The sequence below is a fragment of the Xylocopa sonorina genome, chromosome 2 (genome assembly GCF_050948175.1).
Source record: "Xylocopa sonorina isolate GNS202 chromosome 2, iyXylSono1_principal, whole genome shotgun sequence".
Classification (NCBI taxonomy): Eukaryota; Metazoa; Arthropoda; class Insecta; order Hymenoptera; family Apidae; genus Xylocopa; species Xylocopa sonorina.
In genome coordinates this window covers 5945542-5966848 of record NC_135194.1, presented here as the reverse complement: position 1 = coordinate 5966848, position 21307 = coordinate 5945542, and the positions used below count along the sequence as shown (strand labels likewise).

The window sequence follows — 21307 nt, the reverse complement described above, 5'->3', positions numbered from 1 at the left end:
TACAACAGGAGAAAGTAGCTCGACAGTAATAGCAATCTAAGTTAGAATATTAATTGTTCTGCATCAAAGCAAAACGAGTATTATCTTTGCATGCAAAAATAAGTTTTTACAGCGCTACGAAGAATGTTTCATGAAATTTTTAGAATGTTAATTAGAGTACAAAGTACATGGCATTCCTTTATCGGAATACTGTTTAACCAAGGTGAATGAAACAGTTGGGAATTTCAGATTTAAGATATATGTACTGTATGAGACAATATTGTAATATTATACGGAACATTAGGAATGATTAAACGTAGCTAGACGAAGAAATGAAATATTTTATTTCAAAGTCGTCCAGTTACAATACTCAGCCCGACTAATAACACTTAAGAAAATAGTACTTTCAAGTGACAAAGATTGTAAACTAGGTCAGCAGTCGTAGACGTAAGAAGTAAACTTACTGGGTGCCGTTAGAACGAATGTTTCCCTTGGAAATCTATCAACCCATTCAACTTGCCCAATTTCAGCGGAAATCCTAGAATTCGGAATAATAGAGTAAGCTTGATGTACATCACGGTTTCATACCTATTATTCGATTCTGAAATCCTTCCCTAAATCATTCCCTTGAACTTCTCAGAGTATAAAAAATATTTCCAAATAACGGTCCATGAATAAATTAATACAAATTTATAAAAAATTATTGAGCTGTTTTCGCACAATTACCAAATGCGTACGTACCATCGCATCAGTATAATTATATATGCGTATAACAGTTGTGCGTCAACTTTAGTCCATTACTTGCGCAGCGTTGCTTTCAGGCGGCAATTAACCTTATCCCATACATGCGTAATCGTCATGTCGAAGTTAGTCATAAATATTTCCATACACAATAGATATACAATTGCAAAATAGACTGACTTTATAATATATTTACGAAAATATTACGATTAGTCTGAACCGCTAAAAAAATAGTAAAATTTCTCTTTTACAACTTTTTTATCTCTCCTTTAATGAAACTCCTAATGGAAATTTAAGACAACCTGAATATTTCATCAAAATCTGTTAATACAGAAATAAATGATAGACAGCGAAATATGTAAGAATGTATTAGATTTTGTTAGGCCTCAGGCACAGAAAAATTCAGTTACCACTTTTGAAAATTGTTATTATTTCTATAACACATTGTTCTTTTAATCCCTTTTTGATAAGCCGAGAAGAAGAAGTTAAGGCGCACGAGTTGGCCTTCGGCGCCACGAGTTTGCAGGGGCCACATGGACACTTGGTAATAATCGACGTGTCATAAATCGAAAACATCGGTGACCCGGCAATCAGCGAATATAAAATTACCCCTTGGATTTGAGCAGCAACCCCACTCCCACATCTTGCAAGGATTTTGGGTGGCCGTTTCACCCTTAGGCTAGTCAGTCCTACATGGGGGTAAAAGTCCTCGAATAATTGGCGATATATTAATAGCCATAATTTTCTGCGCACTACAATGTATCACTTAGTATAACAGTAATCTGTGATGCTATTAATAAAGATGAACGATAAAACGATCATTTTCCGCCAGCTAAATAATCAAACAAATGAAATATTCACTGGAAGCTATAGAAAACTAGAGAATAAATGAAACAAATCAATAGGTCAAATGATACTGTTAAATTACTTTATTATATACATGGACAACAAGTAAACAATTCATTCCTAGTGGAAGAGTAGAGGAAGCAAAATACTATCAATCCAAAAATATTATTGCAAGTATGCACTATTCAGCCGTAGATGGCTAAATATCTGTAACATCTATCGGAAAAATCATGAAGTTGGCGTATAAAGTCTTTCTTGTTTGAAACTGCTTTAGGTTCAAATTGAGAAAATTACAAAGCAAAATCAAGCAACTAATCACTTTTTAAACTAGTTGGTGTTACATTAGAAGTCTGTATTATTTGATATCGCATCACCGGAAAATCTAAAAAAATGTTTAACATATATTCAGACAATTTAACGAATAGCGATACCAGCTTTATTAATCAATTATTAAAAGGTTCTTTTCAGAACTATATTTTACTATACTTTTGCGCAAAACAAAAATTTTTATTTTTTTTCATTTAAAAGTTGCAATTTTAATATTCTAGAGAATATGCTAAAGAATATTCCAGAAATGCGAAGAAATAACTAAAGTAAATAAAGAATAAAATTTTTTGATTGGAGACTGTGATTTAAAGAACTTAAAACTAAACTACTTAGAACTAAATACTCCTTACGTATGCCACTTCTTAATAGGATTGTTTTAATAGCGAGAGACATCTAAAATTGATAACTGCATTAATCTTTATGATAATTGTAAGAATTTTCTCGCAAGATTAACTTTTTCAATAGTATATTAAGTTTTTCGTAAAATATGTTTGAAGAATATAAAAATCAATTATATAAATATATCTATAGCTTCGTTATTAACATCCAATAATCCCTTCTGTTTGTATGTATTATATATTGAATTACCTAGTGCATGGCATATCTGTTAGCAAATTTATAATCAAGCTTTAATGGAATCTGAAGTTTAGTGTACGTCTCTTCTACAATTAGTAGGGAATGAGTTTTGTGAGATGTAATGTTCATGACTAGTTTTAAATATTTCAATATGACTATACTGATGTTGTATTAGTGTTTCAAAATGTCGTTCCATCATTTTATTTCATTTTTAGAAATATTAAAGAGATGTTAATTAAAATTAGCTGATAGCGACAGTAACTAATGTACACGATAGATGTGTGGCAGCCCTCCGACACTTGCCACTAGAGGGACAACATATCCAGAGTTTCCCGAAGGCACCCAATTTCTTACCTGATTCCATACCATATATACCACTTCTTGACCTGTCCTTAACATCTCTGCGTCTAAGACAGAGTCTGCTTGGTAGCTTAGCCGAGAACAAAACGTTCTTCCCTCTCTCTTTGCCTTTCATATTTCCTCTTTCATTTCTACAGCAAACGGAAGCAACGCGTTTAAGATGAAAACAAGATACAAGGATGCATTAGATTTCTATGTGTAGGGAGGAGATATATAACGTAGTTAGTTCTTGAGCCTTGATCTTAAGAATTCCCCCCCCCCCCCCCCCCTAAGATACAGTCTCTAAGCCGAAGAATCGTGAAAGCACCTGAGAAGGGTGCAGAACGACAGTGGAACTTAAGCTTACCACTATGATATATATTATACCTTACAATAGGAAATAAAGAGTATCGGCCGTGTAAACACACTATATATGTATAGAGCAAACACACAAAATATGAAATTCTCAGATGTTTAATACACGAAAGAAGGGGTACCTGCTATGTAAGTACATAAAGAATCCTGTAATCGTTTTAATGGCGGAGAAAAGAATACGTAGAATGAAATACAATTGTTAAAAATTTTCAATGATTTGTTTAACTGAAAGATTTTATGAACGCAATAATAAATATAAAGCAAACTACGTATATAACTGTGCCAGTAAAGTAAGAAGTAATGAAGTACGATTAGCTTAGTATTAATTGTACAAACTGACCGCGAGTATTTACAGTGATGTAGAAGTATGAATTCTGAACAGCTAGCAGAACAGAAACTACATAGCAATGGATTAAGCTGGACATTTCATTGCGGTGGACTTAATGAAGTTTGAATTTTCACAGTTCGTGAGGGAATCGATAAACAGTGGAGGTGAGTGCATTTTTCAGTCGAATAGAAATGTGACGAAGAAAGTGAGAGAATGACATTAAATATTGGCAGTAATACAAATAATACAGTAAACTTGGTTTCTTTTTATTCTGTAGTAATTATCCATGTAAGTAAAAAAGGTACAAACAACTCTATATAGAAATATATTTCTTTTTTAAAGAAAAGAATAGGAATATGAAAACAGGGATTCGACGACTATAACACATGTGAAGTACATACGAGAAAATGTAAAAGAATGAAAAACAATATACACTCGCAACGTGAGAAAAAGAATATAAAATAATAGTAAATAATAATAATAATAAAACTAAATTAAACAATGTTTATCGTTCTTAGGAAGGGTCGTAGGGGTAAAAGGAGGGGATTAGGAAAGGGATTCGCAGGAAGGTTTCCTCAGGCAACGGTTTATTAATTATTACCTCGATACGTATTAGAAAAAAGGAAAATGGGATAAGGGTAGACGAGAGTAAAGGCCTTAATATTACTAAATAAAAGTTAGTAATTCATTAAACAACTCGAGAGCGTTGTAGATCAGTCGGCCTTTTCCTATGGTGTATTTCGTATGTATAACTGACTGATTATTGAAGGTGTTTAAAGCAGAAGTGACCGTTAAATTAAAATTGAACGCTACCTTTTCCAATCCAGAATTCGTTGTATCGGAAAACAACTTCTTAAATTTGCCACTCTGAAATAAATAGAATCATTAGCCGCTTTTTCAAAGTTTATGGTCCTATTAAAAGTTTTCGTAAGGAGACCAACAATTTCAAAGAACTGTGATTCACTATAACTACTTCGTTCAAGAAGTCAAATTTAATGCTTGCATTAGATGCTATATGTATGTGCCTGCAGGGATAGTAAATGAATATCATTTTGTCAGAATTCGTCATTTTGAAAAAAGCCATATAGATTTCGACTTATATGGCGTTCGTGGTTGTTGTTCAAGAAAAGTACACATTCTTTGGGAAGTACTACATTCTTTGGGACTTTCCCAGAATGCTTGATCTTTATTTATTAATCCAGCTACGTTTCAGAAGCATACTTTCATTACCAGTTTTTATGTGCTTACATCGCGAAAGAAAGATGAATAAAATCGGAACTAATTTGTTTACAGTAGTTTGCTACTTTTGCTTGAATATATATGAAGAAATCGATGTGGAGGAGAGAGACCGCTCCCTTGTATTGTTGCAGATTAAAAAAGTAGAGCTATATCACAGAAAATGGTCTGGAGATTTCTTCCGATCATTTCAAATTATACGCATATGTATAGGTATTTTTAAGTATCTTGTTTCTTTTTATTTGAATTTTACATTTTCACTCGCATCTTCATCCACATCCCTTTCTTTGCACCACTTCTTTCTCTTTCCTCAATCTATACTTTCTTTAATTACGCGTTGGTTATTTGTTGACTGTCACTTTAATATATTTACTTCAATTTTTCACTAAAATTGTGACATTTATTATTTTGTTATATGTACATTTAGTATTTACAACAAGTTTCCCTTATATCGTCCGAAATTGATTTATGAGGAAATTAAACCGTTTCTCACAATTATAAATAAAAAGTCCAAATTTCGTGCTCAAAATCTATTCAAAATCTATTCTTATTGAATACACTAGTTGTTATAGACTACCTGATAGACGGTCACAAAGGATACGTAAGACACAGACTATTACTAAGGGACTGATGAAATTGATTCGGATTACAGTTAATCTATCTTTTTATCACAGTAGAGTAGTAGAATATAGAAAGTATTTGTCACGGGTTATGTTTCGAGGACAAGTATTAAAAAATTGTTGTGATGTTTAGTTTTTCGGCGATTTTATTTTCTTTATAAGGACAATGATGTACCCGAAAAATGAAAATACACTTCTCTTTCCAAATAGAATTTCATAGCTTCCGAAATCACAGTCAGATTGTTTAGAGTAGTTTTAAAAATACATTACTGCGGTGGAGAAGACAGAAACATTCCATAAAAGGATTCCGTTGTATTGGCTATTTGCTACGTTGCTTCAGGGAATTTTGTCCGGGTAGATATATCTCTCCAGAGATTGGAATAGAATAAATCATATTTCAAAGAGATATACTTTTCCTTGAGAATAGGTTCGTTTTAGAAGGCTTTCGCCACGAGAATTGAATTCCAGACAACCAGGGAAGAGAAGCGAGGAAAGATAATGGAATATTTTTTTTAAAGGCGCAGAATTTCCACGTATAAAAACTATTTAGAAGATACCGCCAAATGATGTTGCAGAAAGTCTAAAACAAATCAACCAACAGCTACAACATTGCTTTTTGAGGTAACGGCCTTACTATACTTACCGTTAGAGAAATCGCGCTACAAACAGTTTCTCCCAAATCCTTTTTATAGCTTAGAATCTGAGCTAGTATGACTACTCTTAATTAACCGTTAGTCTGATTACTCTTATGAAAAAGCAAAAACGGGTTAGATTTCTTGATTGATGGTATAAGACTTTGCACATTCGTTAAATTTGCCGAAAGTTTCTCGTAGGACCCATCCCATATAAAACAATAAATGACAATAATCAATAACACCATACAGTATGTTGTAGCAAAATCGGTCGTAATGTCCGTCCTTTCAACATTTGTATGATGATTCGTGATTTTAACTTTACATTCTTTTACATATGTATGTGAAGCAACGTTTATTGGAGTTTACAGATTTAATAATAATAATAATAATAATAATAATAATAATAATAATAATAATAATAATAATAATAATAATAATATTAATAATAATAATAATAATATTAATAATAATAATAATAATAATAATAATAATAATAATAATAATAATAATAATGATAATGATAATAATAATGATAATAATAATAAGAACAACAACAACAACAACAACAATAACTAAGGAACTGTTGCTTTCGCTAGAAATTCCAAGTTTTTTGTCACCTTTTCCATGTTTAACAGAACTGTAGAACTGAACACACTGTAGTAGTCAAATTTTAAATCTCCTTCGATTTATTATTTACTTTGAAGGAGTCCTAGCCGAGAACTGTCTTCTATTACCAAACTTTAATCAACAAATTAGAATTCAGAATTTAAGTGAGTGAATTATGAAATATGTGTCTCATCTAATAGCATTCGGTCTAACTAATCTTTATTATTGGATGCACGAACCAAAGTAAGCTTAAACTATTTATAAACTTAGAAAGTCTTAGACACCGTAAGAGTTCACACACAATTTCTGGTATATGTAATTCTTTCTACAATGTCTGAACTATTTCACGTTAAATCTCATCACGTTAAGTAAATTTTCCTAGTTTTTTGGTCAATTCCCTCACTTGTGTTTACAAAATACATTCGTAGGTTTGAAGGTTGTAGAGAAAAAATTCTAAATTGGACCTTGCGTCGATTCAACCAATCAGTTCTATTTATTTTACATATTAATTTACTCGGAATGTACTTTTTACTAAAAGATTTATTAACAAGTTCTTAACTGAATATTTGGTTATGTGTGTACCCTTGTCTGGAGATAAAATAGGGATATTCTTTCTTAGTTAATAAAACTGCATCGTGTATATAGTCAGCGACTATTGTTTGACTTCACAGATACAGATATGTCTCAGAAAGTGGTAAACTAAGAAATTGGTGTCAGTTATTTCTCATATAATTGTACAAAAACACTCAAAAGTTACGTACATAAATACATTGTTAGAAATTTGAATATGATTATTGTTTGACAATTACCTAATTGCAAGTAAGCCAAATGATAACGATGTAGTAACGCAGATTTCTTTTTTCATTTAATCCTTTTAATAAAAGGAGAAGATTTTATAATTCGCTGAATGGCTCGCACACTTGTAGAACTACCGACAGCATCAGCGACTTTGCGAGCAGATTAAGTTGAATTATGCGCCTCCCTTAATATCAACTGGCGTTCAACACTATTTGCGATGGTTGCTTTTATACCACCATTGGGAAATCTACTGTAATTTTCAGCATTTCCCAAATAATTGTTGTTCACCACGAGGACTACGGTTAATTGTTCGAACCATCTTTCGATCGGAATGTTGCTTTCCAATTCTTTTGAAAACTAATCGCTCTTTTCATAACTTACTTCTTCGTAGCTAAGACGTCAGTTAAAAGAATTGCTTTATCTGAATATAATTCTGCTCAACTAAAGTTAACAATGTGAAAAACGATCAGCAATAACACTAAACATAAACAGTATAGAAAACAGTAATTAAACTGTGGGCATAAAATATCAATGAAAAAGTTTTTTACTATTCGTGAAAAGTCAAGAGAAAGAGACGATCGGAAAGGGTAGCGAAAGAAATGAAAGTGTAGAGAAAGGCGTATAGAAAACACGGTGTAGTCGTTCACATTCGAGCGAATCGGAACGCTACGTACACACACGTATACCCGAGTTCGACGACGAAAGGAATATCCTTTCGAGTGGGAAGATAAAGGGCAGGAAACTGGAAATCTAAAGAAATCGCAAAGGAGGAAGTTTATATAGAAAAGGCATAAAATGGAACGGAGTGAACGAAAGGTACAGAAAACGAAAGATGTGAGAAAACAGCTGGCACGGTCAACCAATGTAATAACTAAAAAAATAAAAAAAAAATTGCTCATCTTCGCAAGAGATCGAATGAAAAAGCGAAAAACGATAGATTTAGGCTTTAAAAAGTTATCTTGTTACTCGAAAAATTTTATTGCAAAACATCTGTTAATTGTTGTATATAAGAACATGTTAATCATTTTTAACTAAAATTAATTGCTTACTGATTAAACCATATATTTACATAGAATGTTTTGTTATTTAAATTTCAGCAAAATATCTTGTCGTTTTGCAAAGAGACACTTCTTCACACTTGTATAAAACAAAAGTTCATTGCCCATATACCTAACAGAAAAGGCTTTCTCAACTTTAAACGTTGAAAATTATAATTAAACTGTAAAAGTATAAATAGAAAATGGTAGATAATTATTTATATAAATATGAAAATAATAATTATTTTTCTTTTACTCTTTGACGAATAAATAGAAGTTATACATTTTTTTAATACAGTAACTGTTATTGTCAAACATTGTTAAATTTTTATATTCAAAGTAACATATATATAATATGTTATATTTATTTATACAAAAATCACATATATCAAACTAACTTATTGGAAAAAAATTATGCCAAACCATATTCCTAACAGTGTTAAATTCTAAATAGTTATCTAGTTATGGGATCTTTAACCTTCTCAGAAAGAGTGACGCATACGTGTATGTTCAATTCTTTATAATTTCGTAAAATTTGGTAAATAAAATAGCTAGACGCAAAATATTGTCAGTTTTAATGATTGTATCAATTTAAAAGCGCAATTAGTAGTATTAGTTCCTTTTTAGAATTATAGAGAACAGTTCACTTGTATTAATGGTTCTGTCCAAACTTTTTAAAAGATTTTACCTTGAATCTAATATTGCCTTTTGATAAATATCTATCGATTCAGTTATGTTTTTATATCTATATATATCTAGTATGTATAATATGTAGATGTAACATGAATTAAAATTTTGCATATTAGTAATTTTTTAAGCATATTAGTAATTGACAATTTGCAGAGATTCCTATGTAAATTGATAAATATTTTATTTGCAGACTCATAATAACCGAGGAAAACAAATCAGGATCAACTAATACGTAGTCTGTCTAGTTTTCAACAACAGGTAACAACTAAAAATCAGCTACATTAACAAATACGATACAATTATTAAAATAACTAAATGGAATTTATAAATATTAGACATCAATGTCTATCACATTTTTTGCACCAAAAGTAAGCATTTGTATGGATCCATTCATATGGAATAGATAGTATTCAATTATTTAATCAACCATGGTCAGTAACGAAAACGTTATTGGCAACTGACGAAAATTACAGAACGTGACGTGCGCGTGACAAAGCAAAGATTGGTTGAAAAGTGGGAAAACAGAGTTAGTTGAAGATTTAGGACAAAATAAATTTTAGATTACAATTGTATAGGAAAGATGAGGTGAGAGTTGAAAGGCGAAGGATTCAAATATGAGTAATGGTGAACGTTGATTATTATAAACGATGGAGGTAAAATTGAAACTAAGAAAAGGCAAATATTTGAGATATTTGATTACGACAATATGAAAAGTTATTTTAACGATAAATAGCGTTCTTCAAAATGACACTGGTGCAGGCACTCAAAAAGTTATTCAAATTGTAATATAAATTTTTAATATAAATTTACATATCTAATCTGCTATCTAATTATTAAAATAACTAAGCTATTACATATTAAATTGAACAATTTGTCCTCTTAAATCTCTCCTCTAAGATAATATATAATAAGATTCTTGCATTTTTTAAACTATCCAAAGTATACATTTTAATCACCAAAATGTGTGGCTTTTCATTGTAAAAAAAAAAACGTTGAAGTAGGAGGAAACATTTTTTCGCGAAAAAGCTAGAAAAGACGTACGATGAGTAACTTTGTGAAATTCGGCAATCTATGAGCCGCAAAATGAAGTCTGGTTAAAAAGAAGGATCTGGAAAGGACGATGGATTGAAGAGCAGTGCAGGCAAATGAGAGCGGGTTGGATAGCGACGTCATGGAAAGTTTTAAATTGTGCTGGGAAAGAGGAGCGATTAGTGGATTATAAACATACTGAAAACTTCTGATGAGATTAGCTTTTCTGAGAAGAGGGCTCGAAAGAGGTTTGGTTAGCTTTTGGCAGGTTCGTATAACGTCGGAAAACCACTTCGCCTCCCTTATTCATTCTCTTGCCGCACAAAAAAGAGAAAATCAAATCTACGCAGCTACTTTACAATTAATATATAATATAATATGTCTAATTATATTACATTAGTTTACTACTTATAAAGTAGAAATATAATAATTACTTCAATTACTGTACATAAAACTTGGTACTAACAATTTAAATTAATTTTCTCTAACTAAATAATTACCTAATAAAATGTAATAGATGTGGAGAAACGAATCTAATAGGTTGGAATCACATTGCATCCCACTCTCGCGGGTAAATCATTTATGTATACACTTAATAATATTTCACGTATACTTGATACATTTTTATATTAGACGAAAACACTGAACTGCGTAGATTTGTTATGTCCTATATGTATACATATAGGGTTATTACACGTTATCCATAGATTTATGTAGAAATGTAGTGTTAAGCTAGTACTTGGTCAAATTACTTAACCAAATTATAAAGTATCAAGAGCAACTTATTTCATTTGATGTTTTGATTAGTTTTAAATTTTTCGTGTAAAAATTATTGTGAAATGTGCATCATTTTAGTTATTTTTAGCACATATAGTGTGGATATACAGTGGAATCACTGTGGGATGCATATGTGCTAAAAATAACTAAAATGATGCACATTTACTTTTTACATTTATACTTGATTGCATTTCTCGTAACGTTAAGCTATAACGAAACATTCACAGTTATTGGGATGAAATGCGGGTCGAGAAGAGTCCAGTTCCAGTGGACAGCAAACAAGAAAATTTCCGTTACAGCGAAAAAAGAATTTACGAGTGAGAGAGTTTCGGTACACCATGATCCAAAGCTTCCGTTAGGCTACCCCTAACGGAAGATGTGAGCACATACGCCACGACGTTGGAACCATATTTTCTCACAAACATCCGGATGCATTTCACTCATTATCTCGTACACCAACGAAGCATATGCGATTATTTTTTCCACAAAGAGATTTTATCAGTACACGACACAATATGCATCTAACACTATGTTATTTTTTATCAGTACTTGAGTTTAATACTATTAGATTACATGGTGCGGCTAGACGGTAGTTAGGTTACACGATTACTGATTACATGGTGCGTTTTTAAAATGTTACTTTTTCTCCTAATAGCAGATATGTGACTTTAGTCATAAAGATACACGCAAATATTTTTTTCAATATTTTCGCATTTTCAAATGAACTGTATTCAATATCGAACGTGTATTTGCCTCGATCGACAATTTTTTTCATGTTTCAAATGACTAGGTCAAAAAGTTGATACTATGCTGATACATTCCTATTACTATGAATAGTAATAGGAAAAATAATTCGAAAACAATTGTCTATTATCTCTTATGACGTAATCATCGTCATTAATGCAAATTGCGTATAACGGCAAATATAAAGTTTTTAAAAAGATCAACCACAATTGACTGTCATCTCGAATGTTATATCGGATACTATATTAAAGGATAATTAAGTACATCAATGAATTAAATTAAATTCATTTGTTCGGCCGGAAGTTTGCTTCCTACTTTAAATGGTGTTGTTGGGTTATTTCGCCGATCCATACATGGCGTACGTCGTCGAGTATATTAAATATACTTTCCCATATTAAAATCTAACAATTTTAAGCAATTATTAAATATTACTTAAAGTTCACTTTGGGGTAAAGCTTTTTTCCATATTTTTATTTTTCAAATTTTTAATTATTCTGGTTATTTGTACATATATAGTCCAGACGAATATATTTAAGTATTTAAGAAGTATTAAGAAGTGCAGAAAAATAAGATATACTCTACGTTACATTAAAATGGACTTTACAAATAAATTAAACGTAACTGATCATTGCGTTCAAAAATTTATTTACTGTTTTAAAACGTGTCACTGCTTTACTACACCGATTTTTTCCATTAACAAACATAAAAAAATAATTTTTAGCTGAATAAGGTTTGAAGATTTCACTGCATCGTTACTTTTACTAATCATCACATTTCCGAGTTGCAATTTTAGCGGTGTCGCATCGAACAAGAATCTAAAATATTTGCTAGTATTGCTATTGTAATATATTGTAACGTCGAGCAAAGACATTAGAATTCCAGCTAAGCGTTTGTAAGATATTGATTAAATTCAGAGTTCGTCGGTAAAAATCAGGAGTTTTGACTTTTTCTGACATAACGTTTATTTGGAGAAGAATGATCAACAACTGACTCAACGTTTCAAAGAATTCACTTATAAAACACATTCATTCCCGTTTGCATTTGATAATATTCGACATATAACAGTTGAAATATAAATTATTGATTAAATAACTCGAGGATAATTTCATTATCCTGTAGTGTTGTTAGAGTTAAATAAAAATATTACTGGAGTTAGTTTTCTATTGCGATCTTAATATCCTGCAGTGGATTAGAAAAGATTGAAATTGTTTGGAGTGTTTTTTGTCAAAAATGAAAAGTGTTTTGTGGGTGCGGTTTTGCGTGAGTACAAGCGGATACATGAATAGCAATTTTACGAATCTGGTAAGGGAAACGTAAGGGGACGTCAAAGTTAATTGGCTAAGAAAATGTGAGATAAATGGAAAAATGTCCACCGCAAACCATCGATCACTCGCAGGTACCAAGCCTTCGACCGTAGCAAGCAATAAATCAAAGAAGCGCCTTGACTTAAACAATACGACAGCGTAACATAGGATTGAAAAGCAAAAATATGGATAGCAAGTATAATACACGTGGAAAACAATAACAGCTAAATCTTGACTCAAAAGTAATGGCTTCTTGGATGCTATTGCTACTATGGACAGTTGTCTGGCAGATATATGTAAAAGATAAATAACTAAATTATTCGATGAGACTGAACATTAGTATTATATTAAATGTTGGTAAAATTGAAATTATATTGTATAACGTTCAAATTGTCTTCGTGCTATAAAGTCATTGCGATGTATCACGCTACACTGGCAGGGAATGTAAAAGAACTTGTATCAGGAATTTGTTGATTCGAGACGTACGTTTTAACCAGAATATTTCATATGCTTTAATTGAAACAACCATTTTACATTCTCGTGCACTAGCTCTTAATTCTAACGCATGTTTTTTTCCAGTGCATTTTATGTTACAGTTTTTCTCTGTCTGCATAGCGTATAATATGATCGTCGACACATGCTACCAATGAATATTTAGTATTCTAAGTTATACGCGAATACTTGTGTGCTCACGTGTGAACATATGCAAGTATTCGTATACCACGTGGTAACTGGAGTGAATACGTATCGAAGACCGTTCCGAAGAAGCATGGAAAATATTCGCGCCACGAGACAGCGAAAATGTCCGATCGATTTGAAAGAATCTAATAAAATACAAATGCTAGTAAATATAAATGCCCAGTCATTTGACACCGCCGTGTCTCATGTGCTGTTTTTGTTCATTTACTCTAACCTAATCATAATGCATATTCCATACGCGGTGAATAGTGGGCTACTGAATTGAGGTAATAGGGAAACGAACCGATTTATCGTGGTAACTGGCTGGCTCATAGTAAACAACAAATTTCTGCGGTGAAGTGAAAAATGATGACCATTATCGAGTGAATATAAGGAGTGTCTAATTTGACATGTTATCTATTATTCTATAACATATATTCTATAACATATATTCTATAACATATATATATTCTATAACATATTGAACGGATCGTTGCATGGTTATATTACGTTAATATACCGTTTTTGTGTAGTATAATACCATTAATTACCTCTTTGTTTAAAAGAGAACATTGCTCGTAAAACATCTTTTTATTTCATGTCAATTTAGTTAGCTCCAAAAATTATTCATCTTTTTGCACGTTATAAATACGACTTATTTATAACTGTATTTCATAAAATGGCAACCTATATTGACCAAACATGTATCGAAACATTTTCTTTCATTAAAAACTTGATGGATATCGGACTTATTATACAATTATCTTACACATAATGTAGGAATAATCTGTCTAATATTACTGGCAGAAACTGAATTGTTAATATTATGGCATAGCATGATCGCGTTACTTAATACCATTTAGATAGTAGTAGATCGTTCTTATGTTCGCTAAAGAATTGATATGCCTCGAGTGAGGGAGGAAATGTTCTTTACTTTTTTGAAAAATGCATGTTATATTGAACGCTTTGTTTAAAACAATTATCCGAAACTGTATCATCTTTGGTGGAATATGTTTAAGCATATAATTTAGGGTTATGTTAGTATTAGCTAATTTTCTATTGTTAAGTATCTTAATTACTTTAGTAAACTTTTATGGACAAATATTTCCGCGAATTATTTAGTTTAAAACGTCTGAACTATAACTTTAACTTCAGTTAATACGTTACGAATAAAAGTTTCATTATCTTCTTTTAAATCTTTATTTAAATTGTTTACACATGTTATGAAATTTTTTTATCACTTTCTCCTCAAATTACGTTATATTATAACCGTGTTGATTATAAGCCGTAGATTATTTTGAACAATTTTTAAACTAGTTATTTCTATAAGAGCTTGTTTCTGATAATTGTATCTAATTTTTGGAAACAAAAACTTATTGATAGAACAAATTTTTTGTCTTCATCAGTTACCATAATGACCATATTAACAATAAAATAATAATAATAAATTATACATGAATTACATTTTTAAACCGTATAACTGAAGAAGGATATAATTTTTATATTTTTGAAATTTTCGAATTTATGCATTTTTGAATTTTTTGTTCTTAAATGCTAACTGTTACATATTTTCTTTACCATTGTACTGTATGTGATATGCGCTTTTGTATAAATTTTTGTTGGTAATAACGAAACTGTTTTAATAAATGAGTTCGTCCAACATTCATTTCACACATAATACTATTTAAGATAATGGACTCTCTCCATTGTGCAAATTCGAAATCGAGTGTTATATTTGCTCTCTGCTTTTCTAAGATACTGCTTTGTCGATCCTCGGAATTTTCATTAATATCCAAAAGTTATACTTTACTCGTTACTTCTAGCAGTTTGTAATATATATACGAAACAATATTTCTAAGAAAATAGATGTATCAAGATTAAGAATAATAAAAGTATAGCTATATTCGTTGAAATAGAACAAGGGTTGGACAAACTTTTGATCATTACGGGCAAGTTGTTTTTTTAAATTATAAACAACGGTCTACCAACATCGTATATGTTAAGTGATTCTCTTATTATAATATTAAAGACGGACGACTAGGAATAGTTACGCGGTCGACGCTTTGGCCATCTCTGCTATAGGAGGTATTTTAATATACTCTGTATATTGTCTAGATTATTAATTAATTAGAACAAGTGCCCGTTATCGTTCCATTAAGCATATTTTGTCCATGTACCGTAATCCATACCAATGGAGTACGCCAATCGGATATCTTGATCGGATCACTTGAAAGCTTGTACATTCTACAGCACATTGGTAATTCATTGATAATTTGATATTCAGTTACGTACGTATGTATAAATGATGGACTGTAAGCGAAGGCTATGTTCATGAAAACCCTAATCCGATACGGGTTAAAATATCGCTTAAATAGTTGTTGTACAAGTTTTTTAGTTTCTTTTAAAATGTAGAAAATACGATATTGCATTTCAGCAATTCAAAAAGCATTTCATTAAAGCAAAAAGTTTGCAAGCATCCCACAAGTGTCATGAAGTACAGATAGATTGGAATTTTATATCCGATACTATAGAGACAAAAATGACAAAATGTAATAGTCGTAGACAAATTTGCACACATTAAAGTTGTATTTAAAATATTTATTATTGTAGGGTTGGGCTATCGAGACACGACAAGAAAGAAGCTATAACATAGACGAGGAAATGAGGCTAGGGATTAGAGTCTTAGCTTGCTCCTAGACCACAATGTTTCTTTGGTCTTGTCAAAGATACAAACAACATCCCTATTATTCATTATATCCAAAGAAACAGCAACATCAAAGTAATAAATTACATTAAAGATGACATGGAAATAAAATAGCGCAAGCAACTCAGTCAAGGAAGGATAAAAAAGCTAAACGCCACGAACATCCTTATACATGAAAAGATAAGCCGAGAACAATCGAAAACGAACCGACGTCACTAGAGATCAAAGAGTTTAAATGAGAGATGAAAAGAAACACGAATAACTATAAATAATTGTAAATACTGCGAAATATTGTATATAATTATTCATAGTAATCCACCCAATTTTCGTACAACCTCAGATTCATAACATAATCGTTCTCTCTCCCATCCCTTTGCTCATCCAGAACAATTAGTGATGATAAACAATTAGTAATGAGATTAAACTTTAAATTAATATTAAAATTAAAAATTAAGGTTATAATTTAGACTACTTAACCAAGAAGGTAGGACACCCCGTACACATTAAAGGTCGGATTGCAAAGAGCTAATTGGCCACAAGCCACCGCGAAAATTCCATGACACCGAACTCATTATGTTTTGACATTTGTATTACATATGACTATGTACTGTATAGCATTTCTAAATAAACGTTATTGAGAAAGAAAGAACCTTAGTTTGTCGATCGGAAAACTGCTAGAGAAGTTATTTTATTTCACAATGTTCCACTCTAGAGGATCGGTTGATGCCATCTTGAAGAAAATATATTTTAGATTAATATATTCTCAGTAGACCTGCGAAATATGAGATTGAAACATATACCCTAGCAAATGTATAAATGTATTAAAAGTAGATGCAGATATTCAACTAGTGGGAACCTATATCATTTATATCAATGTTATCAATCATTTACATTCCATGAACTATAATATTAGTTGGGAAAATGTTGAAATTTTTTAAATTTTCGTGTTACAAAACTTTCCTTGGTAGAATTGTTACTTTGCTATTGCAAGTCATCAGAAATGATCAATTGTGTAAATGATTTTTATTCTGAGCATATTAATCGATTGTTTATTATTATAAGGGATTAGTTTACATGCATACGTGTACATATGTGAATCTTAGATGGGAAGTATGTATATTTGCGGTTTGGCCGGTTGGGTAAAACGTTTGCGGTTGATTCACAGAGTATCTATACATCCGTGCGGACATAGAGCGCTCTAGTGTGGCACTGTTCAATGTATTATACGAAGCACGAATAAACACTTCGGCGATGCTTATTTTTTTAGACAAACCGCAAATGTTTGTACAACTTTCGAACTTTATAGTATATTACATCTTTGTATGTGTAGGTGGGTGGGTTTGTGCAATCTAGGGAATGCTTAATCATTGTTTCCTGGAGAAGTTATGTATATAATGCGGTTTCGCGACGATACGCATAATTTTACATAAATTTATGAGATTTTTCATTGTACACGCATGAGTAAATGAGAGAAAAGGTTATGTACAGTAAAACCTGTTTTTGTGCGGTGGATAGGGACCGCATAAAAGAAATCGTACAAAAAAATATTTGCAAATTTTACTAATACTTGCATATAATAAAAAACTTTGTACGATATACAACCTAAAATTTTTTTATGCGGCAGACAGGGACCGCATAAAAAAAGTCGCACATAGAAAACACATCAATTATTTACGAAATAAATGAGAGAATGCTTTCAATTAAATGAAACAATTAAATTATACCTGGAAAAATTGTAAAAACATTTAATTCTTTATTATACATATACATGAAGAAGTTTTCAAATTACATTAAATAGTTCGCTGCTACTCGTCGTAATCCAAAACGCGCATCTTCTTCTGACGAATTGGTCCAAAATCGCTTTCGCCGCTTGAAGATAGGATTTCAATTGATTTGTTTTTTGGTACCATAATGAACAAAGCATCGCGAAGTCCAGATATATCGTCGTCAAGGAGACCACGCAATAATTAAACTGATGCCAACGCCGCTGAGATTCATACACCGCATAAAAATAAATCGCACGAAAAAAGTCGCACAAAAACAAAATCGCATAAAAAAGGACCGCACAAAAACAGGTTTTACTGTATATTCTTCTTAAGGGAATCATTGATAGGTGTGATTTTTTTAAATATGTAACTTGTAAAATTTTTTCTATACATACTTTGTTAAGTAATATAGTGTCCAAATAAAGAGTAATCTTGGAAACCAACCTTCCAAATTTCGATGCTATTATTTCAGTTTAAATGGTTTTTACAAATTTCAGCAAAATCATATTCTGCATAAGTAATTCTTATTCGGTGTAGTTTTTATTCCCTCAGTAGAATCTGTTCAATGAAATTGTTTATGTCCCGCAGTTGTACTAAAATTCCATTAGCTTTTTCACATTTTCATTTTATCCTACAAACAATTTCTTTTTTCTAAGAAATTTTTAAGTAAATTAATATTTTGCTGGCATTTCATCAGAATTATTATTAATAGCCATATATTCCTTTACATTTTCTCATTCTATGCATTATATCGTGCAAATGTCCATTTAATGCTGTATGTCCTTTGAATATTTATTTTATTACTGTATACTCTCATTTATTGTTTTGAAGTGTTCATTAATCACAGCTAATCAATCTAAGATAAAAAAATTAATGTGCCGTAGCGTTATTCTTGTAAATTCTTATTCAGAAAAATCAAACTAATACGTACTTCGCGTGATATCAAATTAAAATTAGCTAATAATATTATTAAATTGCCACACAGCGATATCTGCCAAGTAGTATTAATCAACTCGAATGATTTTGTATTAACGCGATTGTTTACTACGACCACGAAACATTGATACGTTTCGAATAAATGAAAGCTGCGATAAAAGTGCAACAAAACTACAGAATTACCCTAAATATCATCCTCCTGTTGCAATATATATTCCTATATATTTTCCTAATATTCGACGGATTAAGATGGGGGATTTGGGGTCTAAAAATTGCTTCATTGTTACGTAACTCTCTGAACGGATGCATTTATAGTTCCCCAGTTCCCCCATCCAACAGTCATGATAATGTATTTGAAACCTGAAGGAGCATCGCAGCAATCAGCAACACCTTAGTCGCGAGGGCTCCTCGGACCTACACCACCAGTGGACTTTCCCTGATGACATACTCCGTAGCAGACCTCAGCCGATGACAGGTACACTACAAAACGAAATTAAGCTCTACTGTGATTCGTCGATCAGATCTACACTTACTTTGACTATTTCGATGTTTAAAAGTACAATTATCGCGACAAAATTCAAACTATCAACATTCGACGTGTACATTACGCTAATTTAATCAAATCTGGCATCTTGTCGAACAGTTCTTAGATCTACGATATCTACTTTTTCAACCTCCATTTTTTTCTTCATTACTGACCGAGACAATTTTTTAACCGCACTTATTAACGAAATTTGTCTATTTTATCGAGTATGCATTCATTTAGTTTTATTTTACATTCTAAAGTATTAGAAGCGAAAACTGTAAATAAGAAATTTTCTAAAGGAGTACATATTCCAGAGCTGCGCGCACACGCGTGTGTGTGTGCCTGTGCGTGTGCGTGTCAAAAAGAAAAAGTTAACCTAACTGTTCCAACCGACGGAACAATTAAAACGTGGGGTCTTCGAAGGGTCTTCGTTTGTTACACTTCGTGACGAAATGCCTATTTTTGAGATTAAGACGTTTTAAACAATTTTGTAAACTTTCGCGACCTTCGACACAATGGTCTTTAGAATATTTAATTTCGACGTGCTCAATAGCCATCGCGTGTTTTAAACGAGGTATTTCTTAAGGGTCGGTCCATCATGTGCACGCAACATGCACTTCCGTAATTTCTAAAACGTCACCGAGGGTCTTGAAAGGTTCCACGTCCGTGCAGGTATCTTTCCATCCTTTTACTCGAAGGGGAACACTGATTGGCAATTTGCATCATTTCGGCAAATACAAACAGTGTTCACCCCCTGCACGGTGGAGGGAGCAAGGAACGAACAAACCGCTCACAAAAACGGTCGAATTGTGAGAGAAACGTAAACGAACGAACATTTAATTAAAACAAACTGCATCATATTAAGTTGGCGAACAGCGTCGCGAGCAACCGCGTTCGATCTGAGCCTTAGAATCTCAGAGAGGAATTAACGACGCGAAAATTCCGCGTGGTAACGACACTAACCTACATTATGGTAGGATAATAGAGACAGTCGGTAATTTCTTAGATTTGGAAAGAGAAACTGACGGTGGAAGTTAATATTTATGGGAGACTGTAAGTGTTGTTATTTATGAATATTTTCAGTAAATATCATTGAAGAAAGAATTAGCTTTTATCTTTGAAAATCAATTAAAAACTTTAAAGAAATGAAATGATTTAAAATCTATTTTTTAAGTGTTCTGATTATGAATAATAACCTGTATACATGTTACTTGTAAAGAGAAAAAGTTCTTTGTTTTTGTGAAGGTTTGAAGATCGCAAGCAATAGAAAGGAAGGAAGAGAAAATTTCAAGTGGTAAAAAGGAGAATGGAAGAGATCTAGGAAGATAAAAGTGTTGTCTATGACCTAAGAAGAGTGTTAAACTAGAGGTGCCATTACAATTTACAGAAGTCTTTGCCTTTAGCAAAGTTATAGGCAGCATTCATAATATTAATAAATATCTCTATTAATAACTTTGGATAAAGAAACATTTGAAATTATCTATGCTTTCAAAATTATGGCAAAATGATATCGAAAATCATTAACATTGAGTGGTGACAGCAATAATGTAGTGAAACTGAAGATGCCTACCTCACGCCTGTGTTAATATGTATTGGTAAGTTTTCAAAGATATTGTGGTGTAATTAAGTGGTTATTAATTAAATTTAATTGTGGTGTGTATAGCACTCATACTTACTACTTACAGACTTACTTAGATATGGATATTAATT

General features: G+C 31.8%; 1 protein-coding gene across 2 annotated transcripts in view; it reads right to left on the bottom strand.

Moving 5' to 3' along the window:
• Dip-lambda (Dpr-interacting protein lambda) overlaps positions 1 to 19489 on the bottom strand; it is a 255538-nt gene extending 236049 nt beyond the window's left edge. For both annotated transcript variants that reach the window (XM_076909593.1, XM_076909591.1), the window contains exon 1: positions 19432 to 19489. The gene's annotated coding sequence lies outside the window, so the exon portion shown is untranslated. The remainder of the gene's footprint in view (positions 1 to 19431) is intronic.
• Between the last annotated feature and the right edge of the window lie 1818 nt (positions 19490 to 21307).